Here is a 17,160-nt window from a genome sequence, read left to right as displayed (position 1 = left end):
ACAGCATGGTTCAAAACATTCAATAAAAAGCAGATCTCTAGCTGACGCTAGCGGTTAATGCAGAGACAGATGTAGTCTGAATGATGCTCTTTTTTACACTCCATAACTAGGGTCATTAAGGGGAGTTAATGTGTGAAGACACAAACTAATGATGGTGTGTGTGTGTCTCTGTGTGTGTGTGTGTGTTAGTTAATGAGGGGTGGCTTGCATAAGCCCACAACCAAAGGGCATGCAGCTGTTTGCTGAATGTGCTAGTCCTCTCTCACTCTCTCTTTCTCTCTCACACGCACACCCCCTAAAGAATCATCAAAGTAAGCTTGGACATTCACCCGACATGTACACTAACAGAACACTACAGAGAATACTACCTGTACCTATTCTCATGGATCCTAGGGGTGCCTCATATTAAACCAGACATTCCTGGGCACCGGAGCTGATCCGCATGCCAGACACTACATCTGGACCCCACAGAGGACATACCAGTGTTGAGAATAACTTACATAACTATAGAACTATATTTACATTTATTTATTTAAATTTCTATACAGACAGACACTGTGTAATCCAGGGGTGTTTCAAGTTGATATCATATACTCAATAAAGGTCACATCAATACCATAATAAAATGGTTAGACTCAGAGCCAGCTCAACTTTGCATAGTAAGTTAAATACAAATGTAGTAAATAGGAATGTAAAATAGTGAATGTAAAAAAGTCTTCAGTGCAGAAAAGTCTTCGGCGCCCGGGGACCAGCTGGGGGTTAGGTGCCTTGCTCAAGGGCACCTCATCCGTGGACATGGATGTGGGAAAGTGCTGTTCAATCACTCCCCCCCACCCGAACCACCCTTCGGTCACAAGTCCGATTCCATAACCAGCAGGCCACGGATGACTAGATATCTAACTAAAGTGGCAACGGTAAACAATGCAAACAATAAAACCAATGGAGACAATGACAGATTCCACTACAATCAATACAACTACTGTATTGGTTACACCAGAACCAGATGTGAGAAAGGTCCACATTAGACCAGTCTAAAATTATTTTTCCCGTCCGTGAACCTTCGGTAGCATGCCTGGTGTAAATGTAACCCAGCTGTGTAGAGGTCAGACTATTAGGTATAGTGGGTCAGATTTGTTGGAATGAGACCTCGTGGGGGCCATATTAGTTTTCGCTAACATCAATTTGAGTCAGTGCGGTCACAAGCCAATGTAGTCATTAACCTGGTATAACTAGGTAGATAGCTCAACAAGTTGAGAGGTATTCATACTTGTGGTTTGGCCATTCACCCAAGCTGTAACGCTGGAAAATGGAAGAGCACATTTAAGCACAGCTCATTGCTGCTTCTAATTAAGCTAGAAAAAACTGACAGCTGAGCCAGTGTGTACTTCATGGCATTTGTTATGACCCTGTGGCAGAGCCAAAACAGAAGAGGATGGCACGAGGTTGGATTTTTAAATTAATCTTTTTTTTTTTTATCAACTTCGTGACAAACAAAAGAGTGATTTGGATCAATCTTGCAGTCATCAGAAGGAATGAATGACATGTGGAAACAGCTCTTTTAAATGATCTGACACCTGTGCGCTGGTGTCAAATGGCGGCTGGTAATGATAATGAACAAGAAATGAACATGAGTGATGAATGAATATGCAAATGAAACAAGAGGTGATCTCCTGTAGATCACCTTGTAGAGCCAGAACCACACAATGCAAGGGCAATGGGCTTCGGGCCCAGAGAACTCACACCATAGGTGTAACTTCACTATTCAGATCGGTATAAAAGCAACTGCTAAATGACAAAAAAAACTCCAATATCTGCACAACTCTTTAGACCAGTCTTGTGTTGTAACATAATGAACAAGGGCTGAGTGATTCACTTTAAAATGTTCCACCCTATCCATGTTCCTATAACTCCTTCACATGCATATTTCAACTTTATGACTGTATACTGAATTGCTGAGGCACGGTTCAGTGCTGTTACACACAACGGTGTTTCAGTGCCAGAAAATAATGTCTCATATTCGGGAACAATCAGTGCATGCTTTTTATCATCTGTTGTTGCCATAGAAACAAGGCAGAGGCTCTAATGTTTTGTGTGTGTGTGTGGGGGGGGGGGGGGGGGGGGAGGAGAGACCAAACAAAAAGCTTTGGGAGACTAAAGGACTACATGAATCACGATTACAGGAGCAAAGTAAGGGAGAGCGCAATAAAATGTCATAGATTCTGTGTAGGTGTTTGTTGACATACTTGTATGTTCATATCAAATATGAACATACTGCACATTCCTTTCCTGTGTGTGTCTGTTAAAGCACTGACAATTCTCCCTCCAGCTGGAGGACATGGAAAGGGTCTCCTCAGCTCTGATTTTGGTCACAGCCCCCATCCCCAGGAGTAGGCTAATCAACAGAAATCTCCCAAGAGACAAATTCATCAAATCCCTACCCAGTCACAAGGGAGTGATGACACCAGAGCTATTGACCGAAAAACTCAGGACTCAGGAGTCTGGGGACATACATTCAGATCAAAATTTGGATTTGCATTTAGGCTATATCTAGGCCACATGTAGAGGAATCACTTTGAGTCTTTGGATTGTTTGGTCTGAACTAGTCTCCCCGATGGCCAGACATGTGGTCAGTGGCTAATTTTAGACCCCCTGCTGTCGGTTCTAGCCATAGGATGGAGGGGGACACCGGGATACCTCGACCCCCAGTCAGCGATTAACGCCAAACAGGGGGAACCCCGTCTGAGCTCCGTTAATTAATCATGAACAGATGGGCCTAAATCATGTCTGGATCTCAGAGCAGGAGTAACTCCAGACAAGAATCTTTTGGAATCTAACTGCATGTCTTCCAGTATGGCCTTGGCAAAAAGCACAGCACACCTGCATAAGCTTAGGCTATAAAACATCACCTCACCATGTGTAGCCTACTTTGTTAACAAGTCAGACAGGAGCTCTATCGCATATAGAACCTCTGTGCTTCTCGAACTAAATAAACACACAGTTAACAAAGAGGCAAAACGTGGGAAGTAAGTAGGGGGAGACAGATTCCATTAGATGGATCAAGATTCCTCTGGCTGTGACCGGAGATGGCCTCGCTACAGACGTCTGTTGTGCTACACGCCGTTGTTTTGTTTTAGGGTTAGACTGAGCTGAGGAGAAGCATAAAAACAGCGTGGGTTTGCTGTCCTTCGCCACGGCACCACCACACAGCGCAGAGATTTAACATTGCCGCGCGCGTCCTCAAACCACCAAGATGAAAGCTGTGATGTCACAGCCTAGAGCTGTGCGACGATGCGTCCAAGCCACACCTACTGCGCTGGAGGACGCAAAACATGCCGATGCAATGGAAAAAAAAAAACATGAATATCTATGCTAAAAATCAGTATGTCTTCAGAATGTTTACAAAAGACCGTTCAGCGTCACATACAAAAAAGATGACGCACTGATCCATCGATGAAGTAGGCTAGACTGAGCTGAACTCAAGATTCAAGATATTCTTTACGGTTTTCTGAACAGAACCTAACCTATAAATTACAGTTCCCTTCGTAATATACTGTCAGTGCATCGATGTAGGACCCTGTTAACAACAGTCTTCTTGAGGTTCCATTAAAAAGAAAGCAGATACAGCATTTTTAAAGACGCTGGATAGCAAATGCAAGTCACTAGAAAAACAGCATTAAAAACCACCGTCTTGGCAAAGCCACTGAAAGGCCGAACTACGTTTTCCTTTAGTGACACTTCATGCAAAACACCCACGATAAACCGGGCATACATGCGTCAGCTCATCAACCTTAGGGAAGAAGAGGGCAATTTTGCAGACCTGAGACCGCAAGAAAATATTTCTTCCGCAAAAGACAGGATTATCTCTATCTCGCATACGCATGATAATGACCAGCAGCACTGGCCTGACTGCAACAAACAAGAGATCGTAGCCTAACTGACATTACCGTAAATTGGTCCCTTTTCACCGTCCGAGGAAGATGTATCACCGGCCCGCTGTGGAGGCTAGCCTACTGACAGCGGTAACGCTTAGTTTGAGACCCCGCTCTCATGATCCGATATGTCAAGTTCTGAGCTCGCAAGGAATTCTGGGATTGTAGTAGCCTACTATGCTTGGAATAGGCAGAGCCTAGGTTTGGTTGAATAACTTCCAGTCACTTGGCATGAACTGGATTTAATGGATTTATTAAGCCTCTGTTTTATTGTAAGCCTAGTAAATAATGCAATAGGTAGCCGGTATGACAGCGGTAAAGTTAACCTGAAACTAGACATTAGCCTGAAATTCAAAACGAATTAATAGGCTATTACCAGTTGAATGTAGGCCTACATGTGACAGGCTATATTATGTTATTTTCTAAAAAACGTGTACATTATCAAGGTTGTCCGCAATATGTTTGCGATCACTAAGCACTCTAGATACGTCGTCACCATGTATCTACAGATCAAAAATGTAACAGACACCGTTCAAATATAGTAAACCTTCCTTACTGGAAAATTATGTAACCAACTGCTTTTATAATAGTCCCGAGTGAGCGCAGTAGAAAAGAGGTTTGTCCAGGGCACCACCTGGCCCTGAAGCACTGGGCCGTGACCACTGGATCCAGGCTATGTCTGGGTTGGGTCTGGGCCATACTGAGTTGTGATCAGGGGTGGGAGGATTGCTCTGATTAGTTTCAACACTCATGCAAGGTCTCCACCTTTTTTAACCACACTGGAATCAGCACAATAACTTTGCTACATAATCAGAAGGGATAGACTAAATGCAATGACCAAGGTCACATTTTTGTACACTTTTGTGGTCATGTTTGCCATGTTGACCCAGCATGTGAAACATGTCATCTGTCTGGGTCATTAATAGCGCATTGCATGCTAAAATTCTGCACTGCACATAGAGGTGGGATAATGTCTCTTGCACTCACAGTGGTGGCAGTTCCCAAAAAGTGAACTGAAACGTAAGGCTGCTGAAGTCACTAGAGCCACTGGAGATGCTGGTGCAGCCCTGATCCATTCCATAAGGAGCAAACTCCTCCACAGCTATGCTTATACGCTCCTTTAAGTGGGCAGCCGTGGCCCACTGGTTAGCACTCTGGACTTGTAACCGGAGGGTTGCTGGTTCGAGCCCCGACCAGTAGGCACCGCTGAAGTGCCCTTGAGCAAGGCGCCTAACCCCTCACTGCTCCCCGAGCGCCGCCGTTGTAGCAGGCAGCTCACTGCGCCGGGATTAGTGTGTGCTTCACCTCACTGTGTGTACACTGTGTGCTGTTTGTGTTTCACTAATTTACCGATTGGGTTAAATGCAGAGACCAAATTTCCCTCACGGTATCAAACAAGTATATATATATTTCATCCCTACCAGCCAATCAAGTTCACACGCTGCATTCATAACAATTTGCAGACAGTCAAGTTCAAATCTACAATTACTTTTAACTACAATATTTAACACTCATTCATCCTCCTATTTGCAGGCTATTCAGTTCTTCACCATGTGAAATGTGTCAATGTGATGTGTGTGTGATATTTTGGAGGTTTCCCCCTCATTTGCTTATTTATTTATTCAGTGAAATATAAATATAGCACACTAATGAAAGAGTAACCCTGTGGCTACTGTGGCTGGTCTGGATCCAGTGTGTGTGTGTGTGTGTGTGTGTGTGTATGTGTGTGTGTTTGTGTGTGTGTTCTCTCTCTTACTAGCCACACCCACATGTGGCCAGGCCGTCATGAAGCACTAGGCCCAGTCACCACAGATGAAACACAGACATATGCGCTGCCAAGTGTATGCATGCATGCAGCCAACAAAGCCAAGACCGCAGGGCTGTTACATATATAATATATACATATACCTTCACAGTCAGACTTTAGCTCCACTAAATATGCCATAGGAATACAGTGCAAAGCATTTTAAAGGACATGGCAGAAGAACAGTCAAAAGGCTTCAACAAAATACTGACTAATTACCGATTCTAATTAGATCTTGGGTTTCTGTTATCCCCAGGAAAGAATATCAAGAGGTGTCACTAGCATTAACTATTCTTCAGCTCCTGAGTTCAAGTCCATGTAATCAGTGTTCTACATCATAAAAACTGCAGCACAGACAGTTATAGGCCTACATGTGCCAGTCCAAAGGTGACAGCTCTTAGCCACTCGATCTAAGCAACATCAAAGCCTGGGGATCAATCAACACCTACACAACAGAACACAAACCAATCAGGGCTGCAACTAACTATTGTCATTGTCGATTATTTTCTTAATTGATCCATTAGTTTCAGGGATCTAGACTAGATCCACACCAGACTAGAGAGGCGCCAGGTTCACAGTCAGGGTCAACTGTCATTTAGAAAGATTATTACTATCAACACAACTGCAATCAGAAGGGCCAGCAGAACTGTTTTTGGCAGGTGACACGCCAGCTCATCTGACTGGAGTGTGGTTATGGATGCAGCTGTAGCAATACAAACAAAACAAAAAAAGTTACAAATGTTCACTATCCATATAAGTTCATCGACCACAGTAGATGTTTCACGTTACTAAGAAAATACAACCTCCAGACATGACAGTGGAGAATGTACAGTGCAAGATACTCAAGAACAAGAGCTAGAGTATTCCTGAACATTAACCCTTAACCCTCTGAGTCATCAGTGAATGGGCCAACTGAATCGTCAGCAGAGGACACTCTCTAGACAGCACATGATCTGTGGACTGATGACAGAGTCTTCTCTAGCAGCTTTCTCAATCAGTGTGTGTGTTTTATGTCTACGTGTGTGTGTGTAATGCCTATTCAAGCAAAATTAGCTTCAAGGTCACAGGAAAAGCAGAAACACATAGTTCACTCAAACAGACTGCTGACAGACACACTCTCCAGCAACATGTGATGTCTATATAGCTAATAGTGAATCCACAATCCAATGATTATTGTTGTGCCCACATTATATGAGAAATGAGGATTCATTCATTCACACACACGCACGCAAATCATTGCACTTAACAACGCGGTTATGTCACATGCAGTTATATCAGCCACAGGCATGTCCAAGCTTGCACCAAAAACTGACAGAATAACACCAGGATCACTTGCAACTATCAACTCACCTATACACACACTTGGCGCGCACGCACGCACGCACACACACACACACACACACACGGTATAAGGTCCCTCAGAAGCACTCCCCCACTTCCCACCTTACACACTGTACAGAAAACCTGACACACACAGCCTTCTCGTCTGGCCTCAGGGTGACATTCCTGACTTCCTGCCAGGGCCACGCTCAGGTCATCTGGCCTGCTCTTACAGACGGACATTCAGCTTGTTCCCCGACAAAAATACAACACAGTAAATGGATTATCTCTGCTGGAAATTCAATAAACGCCTCCTACGATCTCAGATAAACGTGTTACTGCCGAAGAGCACTTGTCAGACCTGTGAGGAGCCCGTCTGCACTCTTAAAAGCTCATCTTTTGTCCTGTGAGTGTGTGGAAAACAAATTCGTTGTTGGCATACTCCTATTCTAAAACGAGTGTATAAAAAGAAAGTGATTTTGAAAAAATGCAAGACATGCAAAGACAAGGCAAACAGACAGACAGACACAGACAGAAATACTTTCATGGAATTAACAATAGAAATTCTTTGTTTGAGACCTTTTGTCATTTTACAGTAGATGGGTGCAAACTTTTGTTTTCAGGTGTATGTATGAACTAGCACCCTGAGGTGTGTCCATCTAGCCTAGAAATCTAGACGCACCCTAGCGGCAGCAAATTAAATTTGCTGCCAGGGCTAGTCTAGCAACTCTCTGTTGGCTTGTGAGCTCGAAAAATTAAACTTCTATCAGGCCAATCAAATCGTGTATAGAGTTGTTAGGCGGGCTTAACATAATGATTGATGGCAGAGTTGCAAGGGTTTGGCTTGAATTCCCTGCTACTTGAAAACAAATAAGATAATGTTGCTGTTGGTGTGACACGAGTTAAGCTTTTATTAAGTTGGCAAAAGTTTGAACTAGCCAACTAGCTCCACTGGTGGGAAACGCATGGGACTCATAGCGCTGTCCTATTGCGTGCAGAGAGAATTTGAAAGACAACCGATTATCCAGCCCCTCGGACTGAGCACTGCGAACGGTGAGTGCCCAGACCCTACATTTTAATGTGGGTCTGGCTCGTCAGGCTAGTGTCCATCTGGTTCATACACAGACACGCACACTGAATCTGATCCATAAAGATCTGGTGAATCAGGACCAGTCACAATTATTCCATAATGACCTGATCGCCATTATTGGAGCTGACCGTAATCATTTTACATAATCGTTAAGATCATTGACATTCATCTATATAAAAGCACTGGATGAAACTAGTGGAAATGCCATATTTCAATCACTATTTTCCACTGATTGGTTTAACTGGTAGTATTTTACTGACGTCAATATGTGTATTTGAGTTGTCGATTGTGGTAATATGACCTTGCCTTAGGTGCAGTCGAGGGACACCAGGATAGTGCAGCACATGCCACACGTGTGCGAGTTTATCTTTACACACATGCAAACGCACACACAAAACACCATCACTTTGACCATGACACTCTGCTCCATAAAGAATGGGAAGATTCCTAACCTTTGGATAGCCATGATAGCCTAGCCCTACACATACTTGAGATGTGGAGCAGGCATTTTTAGATCGGTTTGTCAGATGGTCTATGAAGGCCTATTCAACATTATAGATATTATGAATGAGTGACTTAATTGTTAAATATGTATACACTATCTGTATGAATTTTTATGTGTCCGTGTATGAGAGTGCATATCTGTGTGTCTCTGTGTGTGAGTGTGAGTGTGCGCCGATATGTGTGTTGCTGAAGTGCTGCTTGCTAGAAAATAGACAATCACATGGAGGGAGTGAAAAATCATGAATAGCATTCGTCCTTTGTGACGTCCCTGGAAGCCATTTCTGTTGCTGTGCAGACTTCACTTTCATTTATCCCACAGATGTGCTAACACAATAATACAACGTGGATTTAGCCTCACTCACAGTTTTCCCTTTGTTGGATGAAAGTGTGTGCAAGCATATGTGTGTGTGTGTGAGAGAGTGAGAAGAAAAAAAACACACACACATTAGACAGAAGTGACTGTGCAATATATTTGAATGAACATAACTCAAACAACCTGTTGTGCGACTACAACAAAATAATTACATCTCATCATAATTACATGCTCTTCTCTCTCTTACACACACATAAACACACACTACCACCCACACAACCTCAACCACTCAGTCAATTTCAGATGCACACACACCCGCACACTGTTCCGATGTGACCTGGCCGGCACTCTCTTGACTATAAATACCCCTCCCCCATTCTCCCTTCATTCCCCTGACTGGAGATGTGAGGTGCTGTCACCACCACTGCATGACTTTATATGGACAACAACACACAGCCAGAGGCATTCCCTCAACAGGAGAAACAGGGGAGAGAGGGGGGGGGTGAGAGAGAAAAAGAGAGAGAGGGTGAGAAAGAGAGTTATGGACAGAGAGAGAAAGAAAGAGGGAGATGCTGAGAGAAAGGGTTAGGGAGAGAGAAAGATGGTTAGAGAGCTAGAAGGGAAGAGAGAGTTATGGAGAGAGAGAAAGAGAGAGGGTGAGAGATTGAGTTAGGGAGAAAGAGAAATAGAGGGTGAGGAATAAAGTGTGTGCAATTACGGCTGATATTTTGGGTGATTCTTCAAATGAAACCTTCAAATGAAAACTGAAGAGAAGGTGAGAAAGTAAAAAGTAGGTGAGGAAGTTCATAGTTCCTAGAGATGGAGAAGAATGGATGGATAGAAAGACTGAGTAGAGTGTTGAGAGTAGTGTTGCACGGTGTATCGATACTAAAAAGGTAGCACGATGCCTTCACGCAAAAAACGATACGATTTCCGACGTTTTTAGAATCGATACTTTATTAAAATAATAACGTTCTGTGTCTGTGTGAACTGCTGCTCTCACTGCTCCTTGCACGCATCTAGGCAAGTGGGCGTGTGAAGCAGGCAGCTCTGAGTGAGTGCGCGCGCAGCAACGTAAACATAGCTCATAGTTCTCTAGTAAACACCTCGCAGACATATCCCAACATTTTAAAGAGTTCAAAGAACGACAGGTTAAATATGCTATAGAAAACACAACTACATGGTTAGTGCCAAGTTCTTCTCTTCTATTCTGTTTTAGTCTAGCCTAAGTGAAACGACTATGGTTCTCTGGGATAAAGCGAACCTTCCTTCATCAATGAATTTTGACGAGACATAACAAGCTATAATCGTTTTGACGAGACATAATGAGCTGTAATCATAGGGTGCTAACGTGATGAAAGCGCAATGTTCACGCCAGAATAGCATTACCAAAACTACCAAACAATCTATTTCATGTTCGGTCAGTACTACTGGTAATATTTGGCATGGCATGTAAACTGCAATTTGTTCAATAATTATTGCCCAGATGTAGGATAGGCTACCCGAAATGCGGTAATTAAAGCCAACAGCATATATTACCACCGCGTGTTGAGTCCTAATAATAATAGCGGCTTATTGTTACGTGGTAGCAAATCATGTTATCAAAGAAATAGACGTAATGTAGGAATGCACACAGATATATTGCAACAGGTAATGGTGTAGGCCTATCTGACGAAGACCTGAGTGGTTGGAACGTCGTACTTGTACACTGGGCGCAAAGACTATCCTCACATTTTTCCCTTTGCAACTGTCAAAGAAATCCCATGAACACGGGAAGGCCTAGGGTAGCCTATTCATGGGTTTCATCAGGTCCCTTTCCACAGGTGTATAAAATCAAGCACCTTGATTATCAATGCAGACTGCATGGTGCTTGATTAATACACCTGTGGAAAGGGGCCTAATGAAACCCATCAATACTGTACATCAGATGGCCTAAAGATTAGGCCCCTCTGCATAGCATTTAGTGATTTGCATGCAGTAATTTCAACACTGACCTTGATCTAGCCTAGTTTGGCTATTTAAAGCTACTTTATTGCTAAAACACAACACAATGTAAATGAACTATAACAAACAATAAAGGACTTAATCACACAAAGTAGGCCTACTATTTTACTGACTATAAAAAAATAATAATTATGTAGGAATTTTAGAAGTTTAGAACCCAGAATTGACCTGCACACTACAAAAGTGCACCGAATTCAACACAAATGACTCAATACACTTGGAGGAGGTATGAGTCCTTTCTTTTCCAGATATCTTAGGATTTCGCCGTAGTATCGTTTCAGTATCGAGCATCGTGATCTTTATGGCAGGTATCGTATCGAAGTCATAATTTTGGTATCGTGCCAACACTAGTAGAGAAAGAGAGAGACAGGCAAGACCAGTAGCGAGCGAGCGAGCGAGAGAGAGAGAGAGAGAAAGCTTATCATCACTGCTGGAACTCTGAGAGCTGGCAAGTCTCTTATCGTTCTCTGCCTCTCTGGAACTGATGACAACACAGCTATCACCGGTTACCACACACACACACACACACACACACACACACACACAATTTAGCAAAGCAGAGATTCCATCCATTTAACAATTACAGTCACAATGGTGAGTGCAACACACGTCACCCACGCATACTTTATTATGGGGAATTTAATATAATGAATGTACTGTATGTAATGTATACAGTATGCATTCATAAGAGAAAAAACAGAGAAACACTAGCCTGTTCTCTTACACACAGTCAAGGAATTCACGTCCAGTTCTAGAGTCTGGCCAACATGTCCAAAGTCTTGTGCCAAGTCAGCAGAGCTTAACCACTACTGTACTAACACACACACACTACTCTCTAGCTCACCCTCTCCAACAAATCATCACTCTAAAGCAACCACCTTTGTATGTGTACCTCTACAACTGAAGTTAAAGTGTGTGTGTGTGTGCACGCGCGCGCGCACACACACACACACACACACACACAGACTACAACTCCAACAAGGCCTGTCCCTCTCCAGCTCTGCTCCAAGCAAGAAAGAGGACCAGTGAAGGGTAGATACAGAGAAAGAAGAACACAGAGAGAAATAGAGGTGGAGGGACATGTGAAGGGTGCAAGGGACAGAGGAAAGATTATAAAGAATGTAAGTAAGTATAAGTATATATACCTTTTTGATCCCGTGAGGGAAATTTGGTCTCTGCATTTATCCCAATCCGTGAATTAGTGAAACACACTCAGCACACAGTGAGGTGAAGCACACACTAATCCCAGCCTGCAACAACAGCGGCACTCGGGGAGCAGTGAGGGGTTAGGTGCCTTGCTCAAGGGCACTTCAGCCGTGCCTACTGGTCGGGGTTCGAACCGGCAACCTTCAAGTTACAAGTCCGAAGCGCTAACCAGTAGGCCACGGCTGCCCAATGAATGAGAGAGAAGCAAGGGAAGCATGAAAGGAAGGATAAAGACAAATAAAGAGAGCGAGAGAGAGAGAGATGCCTGTTGCAAACTGCTGCAACCTTTGAGCAGTATTTATCACTCTGTTCCTGATAAAGACGTCTCAGTGCAGGGACACTTCAGGCACTTGACCTTTGCCCTTGCTGCTGAGCCTACACAATGTTGTGTCAGGCAAACCTCTCCATTACAGTCCCAGACACACAGATATAGTACACAAACACAAAGTACACAGACACACAAACACAGCTAATGCCCATGTAAAGGATGGGCACTGTGAACTCCAAAAAGAGCATGTGTTTCTGTCACTTGATGGAATTTAAGGGGGAACGGGGGTAAATCATACCCCTGCTGGACTGAGTTGTTTTATCTTTTACCGACAATTATGATACAAAAGTCAATCTAAATCATGTATTTGAATACAAAGTTGCCACACAAATGCGCAACATGAGATTATGAAGTCAGTCATTCATGAGTCAACAGAAGAATGTAATTACTGACGCTTTGGTGCTCAGGGATTTTGCAGTTAGGCTATAGCCTAGAAATTACTGACAAAAACTGTTTGAAGCAATGGCTGCCCCTGCTTCAAAATACAGATGAATTCTGTAAACCTAATAGTTCAGAAACAGGACACGACTCGGCATCGACATCTCCTTTTCCCTTTTCCTTTGACAGCAGATACGCAAGGCACGAAAATGATAGTCACAGCTTAAAATCAATACTGTTTTGTCTGGGAAGCCCTGGTGCCCTAGGCTGGTGGGCTAATGCTGTGATGACTTGAAAGTTTCTGTTCTGTTTTTCTCACATTCTTTTTTTCCCTTTCCATATTTCGCGTGACTCACATGCTATAGCACTGACGTCAACCAAATCGACGCTGTTCAGCACATTTTCACGACAAAGCACGAGCTTTTAAACTGCCAAAGCAGGAAACATATATACAAGAAAGCACTACCTCGGTCAGCAGTAACCCAGTCCATGCCAACATGTAGGCTACCCACTGAAGTCAGAGGTGATTCAACTTAAGGGGCAGCCTGTACCGTGGTTTGGTTTAACCACATTCGAAGTTTTTTTTTCCCGGAGCAGCAAATTTAGCAGTGGGAGTGTTCCTCTACAATGTGCTACAGATATCCATAGACCACATAATAGCATATGGCAAAATTTGACGGAAAGTACTTACCGTGCACAGGAAGCCCCAGTTCAAGTGACCATTGGATCCAGCATGTGGAGTTGAGTTGAGTTGAAGGATGTACCGCGGTTTTCCATGATGACAGAAAGGGAGAAAGATAACAGAGCCCAAGTTTAGTTTGTTGGTTTCAAAAAGATTGGACCAAAATGTAAGAATGAAATCCAGCGTGTTTCTCAGTGGACACATTGTAGGTTATCCGTGATTCTCACCTGGAAAGCTGAGCGACACTCAGTTGTGTGTGATGTTTGACAGAGCACCAGTTCGACTATAATACATGGTTGTGATAGCACCAATGCGATTTAATTCAGAAGTAGGCCTATCTTGTATGTCAGGGAGGTGAACAACTTAAAATATCGCTAGTCAAAAAGACCTTTAACAAGACCAGTGACGTTCAGCGGTAGCCTTACAGAAAATTAACTATACTTCACCTGATCGAAGTTTGTCCTAAGAAAAGCCTTTGGACGATATTTTCACAGCAGGCTATCAGTGTTGATAAACCGGCATTTCACTCGGACCCCGTCCGCCTGCTCCGTGACAGCCACTGGCGCAAAGCAGTTCTCCTTACAAAAGGAATTCCCCTCCGCGGCGCTTCCACTTTCATCGAGCCATCACAGCCACAACTGTCGGACCTGCGCGCCAAGGTTCCGCCTCCTCATCCCAATTGGTTACTTTGCATTCCATACTTCCATAGCAGCGTAGACGGCACCACCCACGAGCGTTCACACCTGCCTGTCTGAAGAATGTCATTGGTCACCTGTAAAGGTGTGTGGTCGCGAAAAACACGTAAAGTTCTTTAGATATTTGAGCCAGGCCCAGCCATAGACCTATGCAAATAATCCACTTCTATTTTTTCACATGTTCATCTGTATTTGTGGGACCCGTGTGTGTTAACAGTCAAATAGCGCGCTCCATGATTATTCTCATTATCAGCGCCTGCCACCTGGTGGTTAAACTTGATTTACATTCTAGCCTTTTGTTGTTTGGCCCTCAACATGAGAGGACTGAGGATATTCCCTCGAATAGGAGGGAACCCATGCTTCCAACTTCGAGAATATTTAATGGGTGTATACCCGTTACCGAATACCTAATCTCTATCATTTTCACGCATTTCCCGAAAGGTCGTTCGTTGGTAAGAGTGGTCTGGCTCTGAAACTGTCTTAGCTGCACCTTAGCAATGTTTCGGCTCTCGACGCTAGTCGCCGCCAAATCTCTGTTGGTACAATATATCATATTCTCTCATATGGTACAATATCACTGTTTTGGTTCGCCAATGATTTTTTGTAAGTAGGCCTAGGCTAATTAAGAAAATAGTTTCTGGACATGTTTTTTACACTAATAATAAAATGTGCATCTCGTGCAAATGTGTTCTTTTATTTCTTCAAAATGTAGGTCACTTTCCTCACATTTAGCGCATTTTCCTCACTTGAGACAGAAATTAATGTAAAAATTAGTGTAACACATTATATGTAATTGTCAATATGTTCAAATGTATTATGTATAAAAATGTATGTATTATGTATAAAAATGTATAAAAAATTAGTGTAACACATTATATGTAATTGTCAATACTATGTTCAAATGTAAAAACATATGTTAAATATTATATATAAATGTTATATCTAAATCTAAATGTTATATAGACATTCATAGCACCTGTGGGGATGTTCAAGATTGAGGGAAAGATGAATGCAGCAATGTACAGAGACATCCTGGGAGAAAACCTGCTCCAGAATGCTCTTGACCTCAGACTAGGGCAACGGTTCATCTTTCAACAGGAGTCATGACCCTAACAACCCTAAGCACACAGCCAAGATATCCCCCAAGGAATGGGCGAAACTGGCCAGAGATAGATGTGCCAAGCTTGTGGCTTCATATTCCAAAAGAGTTAAGGCTGTAATTGCTGCCAAAGGTGCCACACCAAAGCTGTGAGTACTTATAATATTGATGTTCTTTATTTCTAATACATTTGCAAACATAAAAAAAAAACTTGTTTCATGTCATTATGGGGTATTGTGTGTAGGAGTTTGGGGAAAATGAAATGAGGGAAAAGTGAAGCACTGTGAATACTGTATGCACATTAACTCTGGAAGACGAATGACCACTAGGTGGAACCACACACCTTTTTACAAAGTAGACCATCTTCAGTTTTTGTGATTAGTCATGATTTAAAATGGAATTACACACACACACACAAATGGCCACTTAAAGGAATTAGATTTAGTATAGGTCAAATGCAAATAAACACACGGTACACTCAGCTGGAAATTTGTATACTTTTTTAAACACACACTTTAAAACAATGAAAAATATCTGTTCTCTCACAATGGGGTGGCTCCTGAGATTAACGTCACTGTCACATAGTAGTCAGTCATGGTATGCGTGTGTATGTGTATGTGTGTGTGTGTGTGTGTGTGTGTCTGTGTACATATACTTTGTGTGTGTGAGTGTGTGTAAAGGGGAAGGGGTTTGTCCTGTGAGGAAATTTGTTGTCTGCATTTAACCATCCGGGTGTAGTGTCGTGTGCACACATTCATACGCACGCACACACACTTGGAGCAGTGAGCTGGGAGCCCACACACACCAGGAGTACACCTGCACATCCGGAGCAGAGGCAGCCCTTAATCCGGCGCCCGGGGATCAGTTGGGGGTTAGGTGCCTTGCTCAAGAGCACCTCATCCATGGATGTGGATTGGGAGAGCTGCCTGTGTGTGTAAACAAAAGATATGTATATATGTGTGTCTGTGCCTAAATGTGTGTGTGTGTGTGTGTGTGTGTGTGTGTGTGTGTGTGTGTGTGTGTGTGTGTGTGTGTGTGTGTGTGTGTGTGTGTGAAGATAGCATAGGAGGAGTGGGGGTGAAGAATCCTTTTGATCTGATGAAACCTCCTGTTATGACATGAGCTGATCCCACATCAAGGCCAGGACATAGCATGGGGGTGGGTATCATTCAAAGGGAGTCTGAGCTGGAAATAAAACCTATGAGGTGTGTATTTGGGATGTATTGCCATTGGCATTGGTATTTGGGATGTTTTGGCCTAGCAAGGTGTTGCTCATGCCTGATCTGAGATGGCTGGAGTCCCCTGCACTATGTAGTTATTTTAACTAAAAACAACAGGTTCAAACTCAGTCTGACTGATAATACGGAGAAAGGTATCTCTGACAATGCCAATCCATGCCCAGAATGCTAGTGCCAAATGGATGCCCAGTGCATTGAAAATTGATGATGAAGGGTATAAAAAACAATTCACATTATATTGCTTTAAAGCAGCACTAGGTTTTCCATTTTTGAAGGTATGTTTTTATTGGCAAGTTCTTTTGGTGCAATCGGTTTGATAGTATATGGTCATGTGAAGGACTGAGAAACCAATGTCCATTCAGGCACTATGGTCTAGTATGGACATGCATGTCACAAAATCGCCTAACATTGCCTCCAAAAGACATCCTTTACCACATTAGCCAGCTTAATCCATGTTGAGCTGTCGCTAGTATTTCCATGCTTTCTTCAGTAGTTGGCTTGCTAGTGTTAAACCAAAACCCCATACTGCTGCTTTAAACACATGGTTGTATAATCAGCCCCAGATAGAGG

The 17,160-nt window shown here is 43.0% G+C and overlaps 1 protein-coding gene across 5 annotated transcripts in view; it reads right to left on the bottom strand.

Moving 5' to 3' along the window:
- Positions 1-14,207, bottom strand: part of LOC121711826 (band 4.1-like protein 3) — a 48,988-nt gene extending 34,781 nt beyond the window's left edge. For 4 of the 5 annotated variants that reach the window (XM_042095677.1, XM_042095699.1, XM_042095683.1 and 1 more), the window contains exon 1: positions 3,945-4,049. The gene's annotated coding sequence lies outside the window, so the exon portion shown is untranslated. Of the gene's footprint in view, positions 1-1,220; positions 1,292-3,944; positions 4,050-14,004 lie in introns of those variants that run through there. The other variant, XM_042095670.1, reaches the window with a different exon arrangement.
- Positions 14,208-17,160: the final 2,953 nt, after the last annotated feature.

The sequence above is a fragment of the Alosa sapidissima genome, chromosome 1 (genome assembly GCF_018492685.1).
Source record: "Alosa sapidissima isolate fAloSap1 chromosome 1, fAloSap1.pri, whole genome shotgun sequence".
NCBI lineage: Eukaryota > Metazoa > Chordata > Actinopteri > Clupeiformes > Clupeidae > Alosa > Alosa sapidissima.
The sequence above is the reverse complement of the archived record's forward strand: the minus strand, read 5'-3'. Positions and strand labels throughout refer to the sequence as shown.